We start from the raw sequence: 17,039 nt of genomic DNA on the forward strand, positions 1-17,039 counted from the left end.
TCTGTACCCTGCAGTATATGGGGCTCTGTACCTAGCAGTATATGGAGCTCTGTACCTTGCAGTATATGGGGCTCTGTACCTAGCAGTATTTGGGACTCTGTACCTAGCAGTATATGGGGCTCTGTAGCTAGTAGTATATGGGGCTCTGTAGCTAGCAGTATATGGGGCTCTGTAGCTAGCAGTATATGGGGCTCTGTAGCTAGCAGTATATGGAGCTCTGTACCCTGCAGTATATGGGGCTCTGTACCTAGCAGTATATGGAGCTCTGTACCTTGCAGTATATAGGGCTCTGTACCTAGCAGTATATGGGGCTCTGTACCTTGCGGTATATGGGGCTTTATAGCTAGTAGTATATGGGGCTCTGTACCTAGCAGTATTTGGGACTCTGTAGCTAGTAGTATATGAGGCTATGAAGGTCAGTGTCAGCAGTAGGGCTCATGTCGTTCTGTAGTTCATATTTCTTGAAAAAGGTGAAATGTGATAAACAATACACGGTTAGTACTTGTGTCTTCGTCCCCTGCGATCACACAGGAAACCTCCAGCAGGTATTACGTCCGATTCCCTTAAATATATGGCGGCTCCGTCTATAGGTATGGATCAGATAACTGATCAGCACAAATCAATTGTAAAACATTCCTCGACAGTTGATATCGATTGTCTTCTCCATTCTGGAGTCTCTACAGGGAAACCATCGCTTCGGGTTAATTTATCAGTTTAGCAGCAAATGTCTGAACTGTAAATCTTGAGAACAAGAATCCTGCGAGCCCCGGGGCCCGTCTGCTGCTCTGCCCTGAACATCTGCACCCGCTCCGAAGACAAACTGCCCAAAAATACGATTAACGACCTTCGTAAATATCCTCTCCTATAAATGTCACAATTCTGCTCCAGTTTTATACAAGTAACAGTGTAATAATGGAAATGTTTCCTGCTTTCTAATAACATTTGTGTATAATTTTTTTCTTTTGTTTTTCAAGGCCTCTGCTTGCTGTCAATGAATGGGCACATTCCTGTTTATAGCCACAGCCTACACATCTATACAGAACTCATTTATTTCAACTGTATCCAGTGCTGACTATCCAGTGTCAGGTTATCACATCGGCAGCACAAATCTCTCCCTGTCCTGATTTGTTACAATGTATCAGTGCAGCTAAAGAGCATCAGTGGATTGCAGCACTGTAGCAAATGTGCAAAACAGACTCGGCGAATGACTGGTTGGTGTCCTGTGATTATTCAGGTTCCTTTCCTCCAGTGTGATATTAATATTGCAGCTCAGATATGCACTAGGGGACACGTTGAAGGGGGGCAAATACTTTTTAATCTTCTTTACTAGTTTGGCATCCATTTCCTTACTACATGTGATCTGCATAAGGTGCCAATGACATGTAAATAAGGATTTTTTTCATCTTTTTTGGCACTTATTCTCCTAATCAACCATTTATCTTGTGTCGCCCTCATTAACCCTGTGCGGTTTCCGTCTGAAGCGGCTTCTTCCATCATCGTTATTATTATTAGCACAAAGTGACTTCCTTCAAACACTGGAATCCATCATCATTCACACAATGATATATACAAAGAGCACAATTAGCATAACGTAATCCAACAGCGGCGATGCGCTAGAGATCTGAGCCATCATCATCAAAAGTAAAATTATGAATGAAATGGGGCATGCCATTAACTCTTTTCTTTCCACCCAAGGACCAAGAATGCTGTTGCAAACACAGTCCTAAGTCCCTGACTCACGGACTGATAAGTGCCACCGCTGTTCTTGATGGCCGACAGGACAGTGACACTTAGAGAATCAGTTCCCCCGTTACATAGAACTTGTGTCTAATAATCTATGTATTTGGCAAATATCAATCTAAATATGACATGTCCATGAAAGTCCTGTGACCGTAAGCCCTAGACAAAAGCCACAGGCATAAGTTGAAGCTTTGCGAAGGAAGTCGTGGTCCCCAGATGTTATGAGCCAGTTATAATACCGATGTCTTCCAACGTGTCTGAGGGGCCAATCTAAAGTCTAAGGGCCCAGGCGCATCTGCTAGCTCAGCTCCCCTCAGAGATACGACCCTGTCCCCTGTTCTCCAGGTAGTAGCACCAGCTATAAATAGTTAAGAGACCCTGATACATTGTAGCAGAAGGAGCATGTTTTATATGACAGGAGGTGGTGAGGGATGAGCTCACTACAAGACACATGTTTCAATTTGTAGAAGGCTTTGGTAACTTTTTCTGTGGATTTGCAGCTTTGCGCCAGCTCAGGAGCGAGCGGGTCACTTAGAAGGTGGATTGGTCTATGGTTGACTTCATCCCGAATCTTCTGAAAATGACTCCAGGTGACAGTAATGGAGATTTAGCGCGGTTATGAAAATAGAAAGACGATGGAGAAAAAAATTCATTTCAGTGACAAGTCGCAATCCTTCACTTAAGAAAAATCAATGTTAAGTTCATTACATTTTATGAGGCTCAGTATCTCCCGCGACTTCTCTGTGTTGAAAGATGGTGAGAGCAAGATTACTGGCGCGGGGGGAAAGCGCGGCAAACATTAAGAACATTACTGGTTCTATGGAGTCATAAGCATTATTAGGGTCACTTCATAGAGCCCGGAGACCCCAATCACAGCCCCCAAACCACACTGTACAGGCCTTATCTGCAGGGCGACAAACGTGACCACAGTGAATATAGATAATGTAGTAGATGTTACCTGCAGTCCTATATATAAGGAATATTCTACTATCAGAGGTATCGGGGTGAATCTTCTAATATCAGAGGTATTGGGGTGAATCTCCTAATATCAGAGGTATCTGGGTGAATCTCCTATAATCAGAGGTATTGAGGTAAAACTTCTACTATCAGAGGTATTGGGGTGAATCTCCTAATATCAGAGGTATCTGGGTGAATCTTCTAATATCAGAGGTATCTGGGTGAATCTTCTAATATCAGTGGTATCAGGATGAATCTTCTACTATCATGGGTATCGGAGTGAATCTTCTACAAAAAGAGGTGTCGGGGTCTTCTACTATCAGAGATATCAGGGATCTTCTACTATCACAGGTATCGGGGATCTTCTACTATCAGAAGTGTCAGGGATCTTAAATATCAGAGGTATCAAGGATCTTCTACTATTAGAGGTATCGGGGTGAATCTTCTACTGTCAGAGATATCAGGGATCTTCTACTAACAGAGGTATTAGGGTCTTCTACTATAGAAGGTATCAGGGATCTTCTACTATCAGATGTATCTGGAATCTTCTACTATAAGAGGTATCTGGATGAATCTTCTACTATCATGGGTATCGGAGTGAATCTTCTACAAACAGAGGTGTCGGGGTCTTCTACTATCAGAGATATTGGGGATCTTCTACTATCAGAAGTGTCAGGGATCTCAAATATCAGAGGTATCAAGGATCTTCTACTATTAGAGGTATCGGGGTGAATCTTCTACTATCAGAGATATTGGGGATCTTCTACTAACAGAGGTATTAGGGTCTTCTAATATAGGAGGTATCAGGGATCTTCTACTATCAGATGTATCTGGGATCTTCTACTATCAGAGGTATTGGGATGAATCTTCTGCTATCAGAGGTATCAGGGATTTTCTACCGTCAGAGGTGTTGGGGATATTCTACTATCAGGGGTATCAGAGTAAATCTTCTACTAACAGAGCTATTGGGGATCTTCTGCTATCCGAGGTATCTGGGATCTTCTACCATCAGAGGTGTCGGGGATCTTCTACTATCAGAGGTGTCAGGGATCTTCTACTATCAGAGGTGTCAGGGATCTTCTACTATCAGAGGTGTCAGGGATCTTCTACTATCAGAGGTGTCAGGGATCTTCTACCATCAGAGGTGTTGGGGATTTTCTACTATCAGAGATATCAGGTATCTTCTATCATTGCGGTTACAAGTCTTCTGTTTTGAATCTTCTGATACTTTTTATTTCTATTTAACCTTCCCTAAAACAAAATGTAGTAAAGTTCTGTTCTCAAGGTAAACAAAACACTCAGCCTTGACTCATCAATCATTGGCATTAAAGCAAATGACACGACTTTACAGTGTTCCCGGAGAACTGGTAGAAGCCGCTCGGAAGAAGACGTGGTGAGAATCGGGGGAGCTGTCATAGTGTCACTCACTGTCACTCCTGTCACTGAATTGAGACAAATCATCTTCCAGAGTTGTCATAGCCTCCAGTGTGGGGATGGAAAATGTTCTTTGTTGTCACCATTTTACCAGTGAACTTAATACAAAAAAGAAGAAACTGTAACAAAATGTCAAGTTTTAAGTACATTAAATCTCTTGCAGGATTCCGATGAATATATGAGGACACTTCATCTCGCTTATCCGGTAGCTGTGCTTCATGCTAGGAATAACACTGTGGTGCCACACTGTCCTTAAAAATCATCAGAAATCTTTAGAAAGATGGCACAAATATTACAAAATATCAACAGGCAACGAAATGTGAGGAAAGGAAAGATTCTCACCCATTAAGGTATTGTGTCAGTGTTCAGTCTCTCAGCCACGCGTGGATATTAACCCCTGGGGGGGGTACATTGATTTGGAACACCAGAGTGTATCTTAAATGCCCTAATTTAGGGCGTCTTTATCAGTAATCTCACACCAAGGTCTACTTTGTTTAGGAGGTCTAAGGAACTTTGAATCTGCCAGATGGTTGGTCCAAATGATAGAACTATGGCCCATGTGGAGGCTGCTGCATCATGGTGTCCATTCTACTACATTAAGAAAGTCCAAGTGTGTAAAACATAAGGACATTCTACTGCAAAGCTCTACAGATGGTCATTCCTTAAAGAATGTTCCTGAACCTCTGGGGAAGGGGGTCTTAAAGAATATTCCTGACTCGCAGGGGGTTGGGCCTTAAAGAAGGTCCCTGACCCTCTGGGCAGAGGAGGGGGCTGGCTTCAAAGAATAGACCTGACCCTTTGGTTGGGATCCTAAAAAAATGTACCTAACCCCTTGGGGGGGCTTTAAAAAGGGCATGAGCCTTAAAGAATTTTCCTGACTCTCTGGGGGTTGCCTTTAAGAATATTCCTGACCTCTGGGGAGCCCTAAAGAATGTTTATGTCCCTCTAGGGGAGTCTTAATGTGTGTGACCCACTGGAGGGGCCTTAAACAATGTTCCCAACCCTCCTGGGCGACCTTTAAGAATGTTTCTGACCATCTAGAGGGGTCTTAAAGAATGTGCGTGACCCTCGGGGGAAAGGGGGGGATTAAAGAATGTTCCTGACCCTCTGGTGCCAGGGTGGGTCTCCGGTGATTGCTGCCAGTGACCCAGTCTCCGCCACTGACCCCCTCCTCTTCATTCACCCAGCTGCAAACTCTGGAGTTTCCAGTGGGGGAGTTAATTAAAGGCACATTTCACACCAGTCTATTTTGTCCCCGATTGGGCGCGCTGAGCTCCAGGACTCTAATTTTCTTGCTGGTGACTCTCTTAAGCCTTGGCTTGCCTTAATGAATCAGCCTCTTATTGGATTGCGGCTGATTTAGTGCAGTTGTGCACGGCGCCCGTAGAATGTTATTAGTGTTCTTCCTCATGCTTGTATTCCGCACGCTGACGCTCACCCTCAGAGTCTCATTTTCTTCCTTTCATTCAATTGCTTCTGTCTGTGAGATAAGCTGGAAGTGCAGCAGATAATCGTTAAGACAATGCAATATGAATGTGAACACGAATGAGAGAACTTCAGGAGAAAATGGAAGATTTGCCAGATTAAGAGGATTCAGAGCTGGAGATGGAACGTGTGGATCTGAAGAACACATTGAGTCATCTTTCCTGACGTTATTGCCCTGGTGGTTTATAGTGAACCTCCGTCTCTCCACAACCTGTCGGGGCATGCCAGGAGGTTGGCATCAGCTGAAGCCCAACAGGTCGGAGAAGCACTTGGATAGGGAATTAGGCCAGGGCCAGCCTTAGGTTGGTTGGTGCCCTGTTGGGTACCTTTCATTGACCCCAGTCCCCCTTTTTGACCCCGAGTGATGCAGTCATACACAGCCCACATACAGATGTAGCAGGGGTAACACACACACTCTTAACTCAAATTTCTTAACTCATCGCCTTATCTTGAAACAAAAGCCATTGAAAAGCAATGGCTTAACGCATTTAGTTGCATTTAGTTTAGATAAAATGTCTCATAAAGCATGTGTGTTAACCCTGCTACATCCATAGCATTGCCATAAGGGACCAATTAACTGCCCTATTAATAAACCAGGAATTGTCATTGTGCAAGTGTAGGATGAGTGTGAGTGGCCAAGCCTTCAGGGCCAACACAATATAATCCCCCCCCCCCCCCCTTTGTGTGCCCCAACACAAAATAATGCCCCCAAATGAATAATGCCCCTTATGTATCTCCAACAAAGAATAATGCCCTCTTAGGTGTCCGCACACAGTACAATGCCCCTTATGTGTCCCAACAAAGTATAATGTGCCCCAACACAAAATAATGCCCCTTTATGTGCCCGCAGCACAGAAAAATGCCCCCTATGTGCCCCCAAAATAGAATAATGCCCCTTATGTCCCTCTAACACAGTATAATACCCCTTATGTGTCCCAACAAAAAAAAATGCCCCTTTATGTGCCCCCAACATAGAATAATGCCCATTTGTGCCTCTAACACAGAATAATAGCTGACATTCTCACAATGAAAGGAGAAGATCTCTCATTGCAAATTTGCTCCGATCTGTCTGGCGGCTAGGTGCAGCAGGCTCGATAGCGCCGCTTCATCGTGCCTGCCAGCGCCAAACCACTGGTTGCTACTTCACCTTTGTATTCAAAAATCACAGAAAAAGATACAAAACATCCTGCATGATATGATAACTGAATATGAGATGTACATGGCAACATTTATCAAATAAAATCACGGGAAAAATCCCAGAAAATAACACAACATATGCAAACATAATACATGGACTAAGCCCTCACTCTGATATGATAAAATCTGAGACTCTCAGCCAATATACTTTCATTAAAACCCCTCTGTGCCCGCTACAGATGAAGAGGTGACTATATGTGCAGAATGTAGATGCATAACAGCATATGTAGGTTTATAGTAGGACCGGCCTGACTGAGACCACCGCTGGTCAGCGGGCACAGATGTGTTCTCATCAAAGTATATTGGCTGAGAGTCTCAGATTTTATCATATCAGAGTGAGGGCTTAGTTCAGGCATGCTCAACCTGCGGCCCTCCAGCTGTTGTAAAACTAGAACTCCCACCATGCCCTTCTATAGGATGATAGTTGTAGGCTGTCAGGGAATGATGGGAGTTGTAGTTTTGCAACAGCTGGAGGGCTGCAGGTTGAGCATGCCTGGCTTAGTCCACATATAATGTTTGCGTCTATTGTGTTAGTGCATTATTTTCCGTGATTTCCCCTTTGTATTCAGCCTTATCTGTGTCCTGAGGCCACGGGTGCGTTGTAGCTGCCAGTGGGCAGTAATGGGGCAACCTGACCTCTGCATGGTCATTGTGGTGGTGAAGTCAGTCCCTGCACCTCTATACCAACAGCCTTGCCCCATTAGTCGCAGCCGGGGGTGGAGAGATTCGCATTTCAATTAGATTTTTATTTTTTATTATTATTATTATTATTTTTAACCAAATCCCAGGTTCTCAGTGGATGAGAGCGGGAAATGCCGGCATAAACCACATAATCAACTGTTATTACTTCTGTTACACGTATCTCGATGACTTCACATTCTGATCTCGGCAAAAAAAAAGAAAAGTAAATGGCAAAAATAAAAGCTGCTCTCGATCAGTAATTGAATATGGAAACATTTATAACAGCGATTATTAGAGGAGAAGGGTAATTATTGGAGCGGGGAACAGCTGGGCGCTGACATTGTTAATGCGCTGCTCCTTTATTTTATACCACTTGCAATATGGCTGATTTCAAGCAGATTATGAAAAGAGGAAAGCTCCGCAATGATTCCACCGCCAACTACAAAAGAGAGGAATTTGCTCCGATGTCAGAGCGCCGACCCTGGTGTACCCAGACAGCGCACGCCACATAAAACAATGACTTGTTTTCCTGTGAAACACTTCCCACTTTCTCTCGACAACATCAATGTTCACTCAGATACATTGTTTCATTGCTGCTTTTGTTCAGGCACCTTCTATGTAGGAAAGACTTCATTGCGGGAAACTACTTCAAAATCAGAGAAACAGAGCATCAGCGAGCGGAGACCATGCGAACATAGACACAATCGTGGCTAAGGTCCAGATCCAGAGCATCGCCTGCTCAGTCCAGGGTCTGACACAACAATGAGCACCAGAAAGCTCTATGATGATTTATGGTGAAGAACAACATTCACACTTCTCTTGGTCTGGGTGGGCTTTCTGCAAGAGGTGGGAGAACCCAATTTTCCTTCCATGTGATGCATAGGAACAACCCATCGATGAGCTGCAGAATAACGTCCAGAGAAGTTGTCACTTTTTAGCAGTGGAAGAATGAGCAGATGGAAATGGTAGACCTGGTACTTTCATCTTCATCTTCCATTGAGCAGTATATAATGGAATACCTCTTTTTAAATTATTTTGTACTCCTATATTAATTCAGGTGGAAGAGGTGCAGTCTTACAAGAAAGGGTTGCACTCTTCATCATCTAAAGGGTCTGTCACTGCTCACCTCATACTGTTTGCTGGCATGGTGGCTCAGCAGTTAAAACTTGTGCCTTGCAGTGTTGATATCCTAAGTTCAAATCTCCACAAGAGCTCCTGAAGGGATCAGTGTGGCCATCCCAAAGGGTTCCGTTGCTTCTTATTGTAGCTGTTTAAATACATTGCCCATTTGCCTCCTGGCCACAGTGATCCAGCTTTCTGGAACTTCATGGTCCTTTAGACAGCACACTACTTACAAGACACTTATGTCATGATTCTTATAGGGACTGCAATGTATGATCATAGCTTTGGGGTACTTGGCTAATATATTTGACTAGTGGCCTCCTCCCATTACTAGGTATGGGAGAGAGAGGTTTTATTTCTCTATATATAATGTAAACATTCTGTAGTACACATTTTCAAACCAGATATGTGAGCCTCGTGTGCATTTCTTTGTCTTATGGTCACTGGGGGAGGGGGAAGAGAGAATTAGGTTGCAGTTTTCAAATCTACTATGAACTCAGAGTTGAAGTTGCTGAAACCACTCCTATCAAGTTAAGGAGCAAATAGTATTTTCTTAAGGAACACCCCTTTTGTGATGTCATGTCTGCTATTTAAGTGAATGTAACTTGAATAAAGCTCTCTTGTTCTGGCTCAGGGGGATGAGAAGATGCTTTCATTAAACCAACTTGTGTGTCTGGTCTCATTATAAAAGCAGTATAGCAGGTGCATACTTATACTTCTAATTGATTTGGCACCAAACAAAGAACATGAGAATCACATGAATTGCGATAACAATTTGGCATCCCTGGGTGGGCAGACAGCTTGCGTAACTTCCGATTCAAACGCCACGAGAGCGACTTAAATAAAAACCATAAGACGAGATCACACGCTAGCAAAGTAAGAAAGCTTTATTTCTTACGAGTCTCCTCTGAAACTTCCGATTTTGTGGGTTCTCAAGAGTTGAATTGGTATTATCGCGATAGAAGGGTACAAATTATAGCTGATCTGTCCTTTAGAACGAAAGAACCCATTTGAATATTCAATTTTTCTTCTTTGTGTGGTAGGATTTGCTGGAACTAAGCGGAAATTGATAGACAGCTGATAGCTTAATATCCGTGACGTAGAATTGCATCCCAGTGAGATTGTATTCCCTAATCGGAAGAATCTACATTATGTAGTTTTGAGTTCCCTTAATCAGAAGAATCTAGATGATGATGTTTTGAGTTCCCCTAATCGGAAGAATCTAGATAATATAGTTTTGAGTTCCCCTAATGGGACGAATTTTTGTTTAAATTTTTTTGTAGTTTTAGTTTTTTTTGTGGTTTCCCAATTAGGACGTATCTAGGTTAAAAAAAATTGTGGTTTCCCAGTTAGGAAGAATCTAGGTAAAAATAATTTGTGGTTTCCTGATTAGAAAGTATAAATAGTAAAGTATAAACCCTAATCAGGTTAGATAGCAGCCGAATATCTTTAAAACTGTGTGTTCCATAGGATAAGTATTGCTTGGATATCTTTAAGATTTTGTGAGTCCCGAAGGGTTGATAACGGCTGCATATCTTTAGGACTGTGTGTCCCTATTAGGAATTATATTAGTAAAATATTAATAAAGAAAATGGCTAATTCTAATGTCACAGGAAAAAATGAGAAGATGTTAACAGTGGCTCAGCTAATGCAAGAAAGAGAGCAAAATGTTTCAGTTAAGTTGAAAGCATTTTGTGATACTGTGTAGCACAGATATCCGGTATTATCCAAAAATACACAGTATTGTGTAAGAGTTACCCCTAGAGGCTGCAAGTCGAAACTGAATAAGAAGGGAACGTTTCAGTTATTAAGTTAAAATCGTTCATGTGTGCAATTGGTATGCCAGAAACCGGTAGATTAAATAAAAGTTTGTGGATAAGTGTATTGAAGCAAAAGAAGCTGAGTTATGGTGAAAATTGCATATAAAAGTGTTTGATATAAGTTGAAGTAAGTTAGAGAAATGAAATGAGCCTCATTTCTATTGCAAGATAGAGGATTTTGAATCCTATAGATAACAAAGAAGAAACCCTATGGCATCCCATTCCCCTTTCTCAAAATCTGCTGAAACCCACACTGGTTAATCTTTGTCTTGTGGTTCCACAAAAACTCCTAATGTTCCTTCTGTCAGCCCTTCCTCTGCACTCTGCTTTGGAATGTGCTCCTTTCCAACAGGAACACCTCCCACCCTGCTTTCTGCTCCTTCTATCCCTTCCTTTCCATCCCCCTATTATGCTCTAGTAAAGTCCCCCCTCGGGAATTCAACCCCCCTTATGGTGGGGGCTGGTAATTGGTAATGCATCTGCAGACTGTGAAGATACTAACATGTGTGTTTCCAGACAGGGCTCCATTTATGTTATAGGTCCAAGTATTGGATTATATCCCATGATGTCTGAAAATAACCTTTACCAATTGTATGTTCCACTAGTTTAAAATGTGCCTGCAGAGATTATTCCTATGATGCCTACTGGAACCATTTTATGATGTATGAAATCTGCTGCACCCAGTATCCCCAGTAGTAACATCAATTTTACCCAATGAATAGAATTCCCAATTCAGGGGACTAACCTATGCTGTTTTGTAGAGAATTAGTTAAAATATGGAGAGTTTTCTCATGTTGTTAGTGAGATTTAGAAGGTTTAGTCTACTGTAGAGCTGGGGATTCTTCCTCTTAAGATTGTAGCTTGGGTAAGGGGGAAAGCAATAATGGTGATCAGTCTGTAACATTGTCTGAATATGCATCAGGACACGGCAGAGAGTGTGGAGACTCCTGGAAAGTTGGGTGGATTTAGGCTTTGAGCATACCTTAGATATGCATGAGAAAATCTTAAATGCTGCCTTTGTGGATGGTCTTAAGGATCATCTGGAAAGGTCTAGTATTAGCTAGGTCTGAGTGAAGTTCACTATAGCCCTTAATTTTGTCCCTCCATTTAGTTGAAGTTGAACTGAACAAAGGCCTAAGGCGGCCGTGGCTGCCTATTAGTCCTCCCCACAAGAAGGGGGAAGGAAGACTTTGTATGTACTTGCCCACTTTCTCGCCCGTGGGAGAAGCTACAAATGTTTAGCCCCTTCAAGTGCAACGCCCATAGGGAATTAACAATCCAGAATCAAATGCTGAATCCCTATTATCTATACAATCCTTAGGATCTGATTTCATTGCCTCATAGCAAACATGTTCCATGACCTCTCATGGCTAAGGGTAGTATCACATGTGCAGGAGTAGATAGTAATGCAATTCCTACTCCTCTCACCAACTGTTCATCGCCTTAAATGTGCACAAATTTAGATCCCACTACTTTGCTGCCTCTGGAGCGGGGAGGGAGTAGTAGTGCCTTCCCACCTCTAAAAATTCAAATTCACATGCCTGTCTCCAATTAATAGCCAAATTTTTGAGTTTCTGGTCGATAATTTCAGGTTCTTGGAAGATGGATTATCTCAGACAGGATATGCTGTTCCTACTTAATCTGATGTTGTCAAGAAAGAACCACTCCGCCCAGCAATGTTAGTGCAGGAGACAGAGCTGTAGACACTCGCTGAGGTTTGTAAGATGGCTGAGGGTAAGACTACTAACATCCAGGTATGCCTTCGGTATCACTCATTAATCTAATCTAATCTGGTGAAGCAGAGATTTTGTTTAATCCATGGCTAAGCCCATCAATAATGAATGCTGAGTGCATGAAAGATGTTTAATGCCCTGATGCTGCCTGAGGAGGTAAAGGCTAAACTTAGTCTACGTTAAGTGGAAGTCTGTGTGATGCAGGATGGCTTAGGGCCAGTTTGTATTTTTCAGATACTGGCTACAGAGGCTCATAGGAAACATCAAAGGATAAAGGTAGAAGTGATGATTGAGAATGGACTCTAGAGGGTTGGTAAGATACTCTTCCTTCAGAGGGCACTCTACCTAAAGAGGATGGATTTAGAACATGGGGAAATCGAGAGAGAGAAGGTGTGATTGGGTTCTGTGGTGGACGGCTCCTGGGGTCAACAATGCTGCCACTAGGTTAGTTGAAGGTGAATGCTGTAATAATGATGGGAGAACTATGGGGGTTCCAGGAAGCCATATGCCAAGGTCATCTTACCCATTTAAAAGACTGCGGATTGACTACATTCAGAACAAAGGTGGAATAGTGTGAATATGTCTGTATTGATCTCTTTCCAGGATATTCGGAGATTTGGCCTGTAGCAATGGCTACAGCTAAAAGATACTGACTGAGGTGAGAGTACCTATCCCTGGGGCTTTTCTCCATCCGCTACACATCTAACCGGAAGATAGGCCTAAGTCCTTATGAAGTACTCTTTGGGAATGCTCCTGGATTAGGTGTCTATTTCCCCAATAGTTCCAGATGCAGCATAGTAGTTTTCAAATGATGTTGTCTGCAAAAATTGATTGTCTAATGTGTATTTCCAAGTTTTTGTTGTTTTCTAGAATCCAGACTGTATAGAAGCAATTCATTCTTTACAATCAGGAGATTGGATAGTGGTGAAACGAGAGACGGGTGGAAAGTCCTAGAGCTACGGTTTGAAGATCTACATCAAGTCCTGATGACCACCGCCACTGCTGTCGAATTGGAAGAAGAGCCTGATTGGATCTAAGTGTCATATTGCAATCAAGTGCCAGGAACCATAATGTTTTGTTTCATGTCGTACTGTTTGTTTCATATTGTACAAGGGGGAAATAACAGTCAAATCAAATTCCAACGGTGTTATATTATCAAGATGAGTCAAGAACAACTAAGTTGACTTTTGCAGTATAGTGGACTGTAAGACAGATGACAGATAGGACACTTGGTTTTGGTCTAATAAGTACATCTGTGTGACTGGAACTTACCCAGTCTATGGTAATTGTTTTTAGATATGACCATACCAACTGTGTATATTGGAGATTAACAGAATGGAGCACTAGTCTGAAGTGTTGGGAATATAAACCAGTGGAAACTACCTCTAGAGTCAGTAAAGCTGAAGGTTTGTCGCAAAAGATGACTGTCCTGAAGGGAACACCACCAAACCGTTGTAAACATGATGAGTGTAATCCTCTGTTCCTGTCCATTAGAAATCCTATCCATCAGGATTCAGGAATATATGTTTTAGGAGCATGTGTAAGTGTCAAAGATCCCCTAGGCCAATCTAGAATGTTGGTAGGGGAGAAACCTCAAAGTTCAGTTGCATCTGTGGCTCCTACATCCTTACCTATAATTGGCATTAAATATTTTGCCAATTTAAAAATATTCAGACAAAACCCTTTGGTGTTTTCCCTCCAGGATATTGTTCTTACATAATTCAGCCGAATAAGACAAATAGTGACTCTGATAGTTCCTGACAGTTGTGTCACGACTCAGAAGGTCACTCCCTACATCCTTTGACTCACGTGTATACATGGATGCCATAGGAGTCTGTGGAAGAATTTCTGACGAATTTAAAGCCAGTCAGATAGCTGCAGGATTTGAGTCATTAATTCCCACGATTAGTAGTATATATAAAAAAATTTTTTTAGATTGGATTAACATCTCTATTGTCATCAACAGAGATTTGTAAATTACATCGATGATGCTGCGAAGGGAATGGTGGAACAGCTGAGCTCTTTTTCGGTGATGACTCTAAAGAACTGACTGGTCCTTGTCAGCAGAAAACGGAGGGGTCTACAAGATGGTTGGAAGTTCCTGCTGCATCTACATTCCGGAAAACACTGCCCCTGATGGAAGGATCACCAAGGATCTGAAGAAACTGATGGACTTTATCAAATGAACTGATGGGAAAAATTCTGAAATTAATCACATCATGGCCAGAGTAATGTTTTGGGAACTGGTTCAGTGACTACATTGTTTTTGGCTTTAACAGGCTGTTATATAGTTCTCCGTTTTAGGAAAATTGTTTTTAAAAATGTTTAATACATCCATGCCCACACTATGTATATGTGCTTTGCCCCTGTCAATTTGGCACCACACAAAGAAGATGAGAATCGCATTTATTGTGATAACACCACTGACCTCATGCTGGTGTGGGTGTTGGACAGTGTGGTGGCTCTGTGATAAACACTGGTGCAGAGCTATGGTCCTAGGTTTATGCAAGGATACCATCTGCATGGAGACTGGATGTTCTCCTCATGCTTCCCTGGGTTTCCTTCCACACACTTACTGAGCTTTAGTTGTGTGCCTCTCTGGGGTGGCGTGATGATGGAGTCTGTACAGAGATGTGTTGTGTCTTGGTGTTTTATGAGCAAGTTAAGTAAATAAAACAATAATTATACCACTAATCTTCTAGATATAGCACCAAGAGAATCTGCACTGTCCATCTGGATGCCACATTTTATGGCGTAACCCCACAATGCCATTGGTTTAGTGTTGATCAAGCACCAAAGTGCTCGGGTGTTCAGGTGCTCGGGTCGAACACCTCGGGATGCTCGTGTTCTCTACCGAGCACTATGGAAGTCAATGGGAGACCCCGAGCATTACACCAGCCCCCCCCCCCCCCCCCCCCCTGCTCTGAAGAGGGGAGGGCGTCTGGTTCATAGGAAAAGGTCAGACATTGATGGAAACACCACTGAAATGGTTCGGGAACAGCATGGGGAGGATGTCTGGATGCATCATGGACTCCCAGGTCGCTGCTGGGAACGATGTTGTCCGAGTAGTACGCTACTTTTACAGACTGACAATAATACGCACCAAACCGAAGATAAAATTGATTTTAGAGAAAAAATTGTTAGGAAACATTCTTTCCTGTATATAAAGTGCTGCCAAAAATTACAATGAAGAGGCACTCCGATACAACCTGTATATCACATAAAGGAGGCCTCATTCACATTGTGGTACAATTGTTCAGGTAGTGGGACTCCTACACTCATAAAGCCTCTGCACTAAGTGAAAGGGCTGCCAAAAATTACAAGGAACCGGCGCTACAATACACCCTTTATTACACATAAAGAAGGACATCATACACAGCCTGGAAAAATTATGATTGATGGCCTGCTGGTGACCCTCTAAAACATTACAGGTGAGGGCCTGCTGCAGAGCTGACTCTCTAAAACATTAGGGGCGAGTGCCTGCTGCTGATCTGAGCATCGAAAAAATTATGGATGAGTGTCTGCTGCTGAGCTGACCCTGAAAAACATTATATTGAGGGCCTGCTGGTGAGCTGACCATCTAAAAGATTATATGCGAGGCCAGGCTAATAATCATGTTGATATGATGGAAGAGGAGGAGGAGGAGGAGAAAAGGAAGATTGAACCATATACCCTTGTTTGTGGTGGAAGGGGTGCAGGGAATACAGTGTATTCAGTACATTATAAACAACACATGTAAAGTGCCTTCATGTTCGGCCGCTTTCCTCTGGTGGAGTAGAGAAGTCAGGGGCAATCCAGGCCTTGTTCATTTTTATAAGAGTCAACCTGTCAGCATTTTTAGTTGACAGGCGGATGCACTTATCAGTTATTATGCCCCCAGCAGCACTAAATACCCGCTCTGACAAAACGCTGGCGGCAGGACAGGCCAGCACCTCCAAGGCGTAGAGCGCCAGTTCATGCCACGTGTCCAGCTTGGACACCCAGTAGATGTAAGGCACAGAGGGATCACTGAGGACGCTGACATGGTCTGCTACATACTCCTTCACCATCTTCCAAAATGTTTCCCTCCTTGTGACACTAGGCCGCGCATCAGGGTGAGGGTGCTGGCGGGGTGTCATGAAACTGTCCCAGGCCTTGGAGTGTTGCCCTGCCTCTGTTGGAACTGCTGTGTGTTCCCCTCGTCTCGTCTCCTCGGTTGTCCAAGGAACTATGTAGTCAGCTGGAAATTTTTTGAGTAATTTTCCAACAAGGATCTTCTGGTATTGCACCATTTTGCTCGTCCTCTCCACCAGAGGAATGAGAGATGAGAAGTTCTCTTTGTAGCGGGGGTCAAGAAGGGTGAATATCCAGTAATTGGTGTTGTCCAAAATGCGTAAAACGCGTGGGTCACGGGAAAGGCAGCCTAACGTAAAGTCAGCCATGTGTGCCAACAGGCAAGACTTCTCTGTCCTCATGAGGAGGATGACTCTCAATCTCCTCATCCTCTTTCTCCTCTTATGCCCATCCACGCTGAACAGATGGAATTAAACTTCCATGGGTACTACCCTCTGTAGCGGAGGCAACCTCATCATCATCATCATCATCATCCAATTTGCGCTGAGAAGATGGACAGAGGGTGGTCTGGCTATCACCCTGTGTAATGTCTTCCCCCATTTTCACCTCTTCCACATGCAAAGCATCGTCCTTAATTGTGAGCAGCGAGCGTTTGAGTAGACACAGAAGTGGATGGTGACGCTGATAATAGCGTTATCGCCGCTCACCATCTGTGTTGATTCCTAAAAGTTTCTTCACAGTGGTCAGACATCCATGCCCACTCCTCACTTGTAAATAGCGGAAGCTGACTGGAAAGGCGATGACCATGTTGCAGCTG

The sequence above is a fragment of the Bufo bufo genome, chromosome 11, assembly GCF_905171765.1.
Source record: "Bufo bufo chromosome 11, aBufBuf1.1, whole genome shotgun sequence".
NCBI lineage: Eukaryota > Metazoa > Chordata > Amphibia > Anura > Bufonidae > Bufo > Bufo bufo.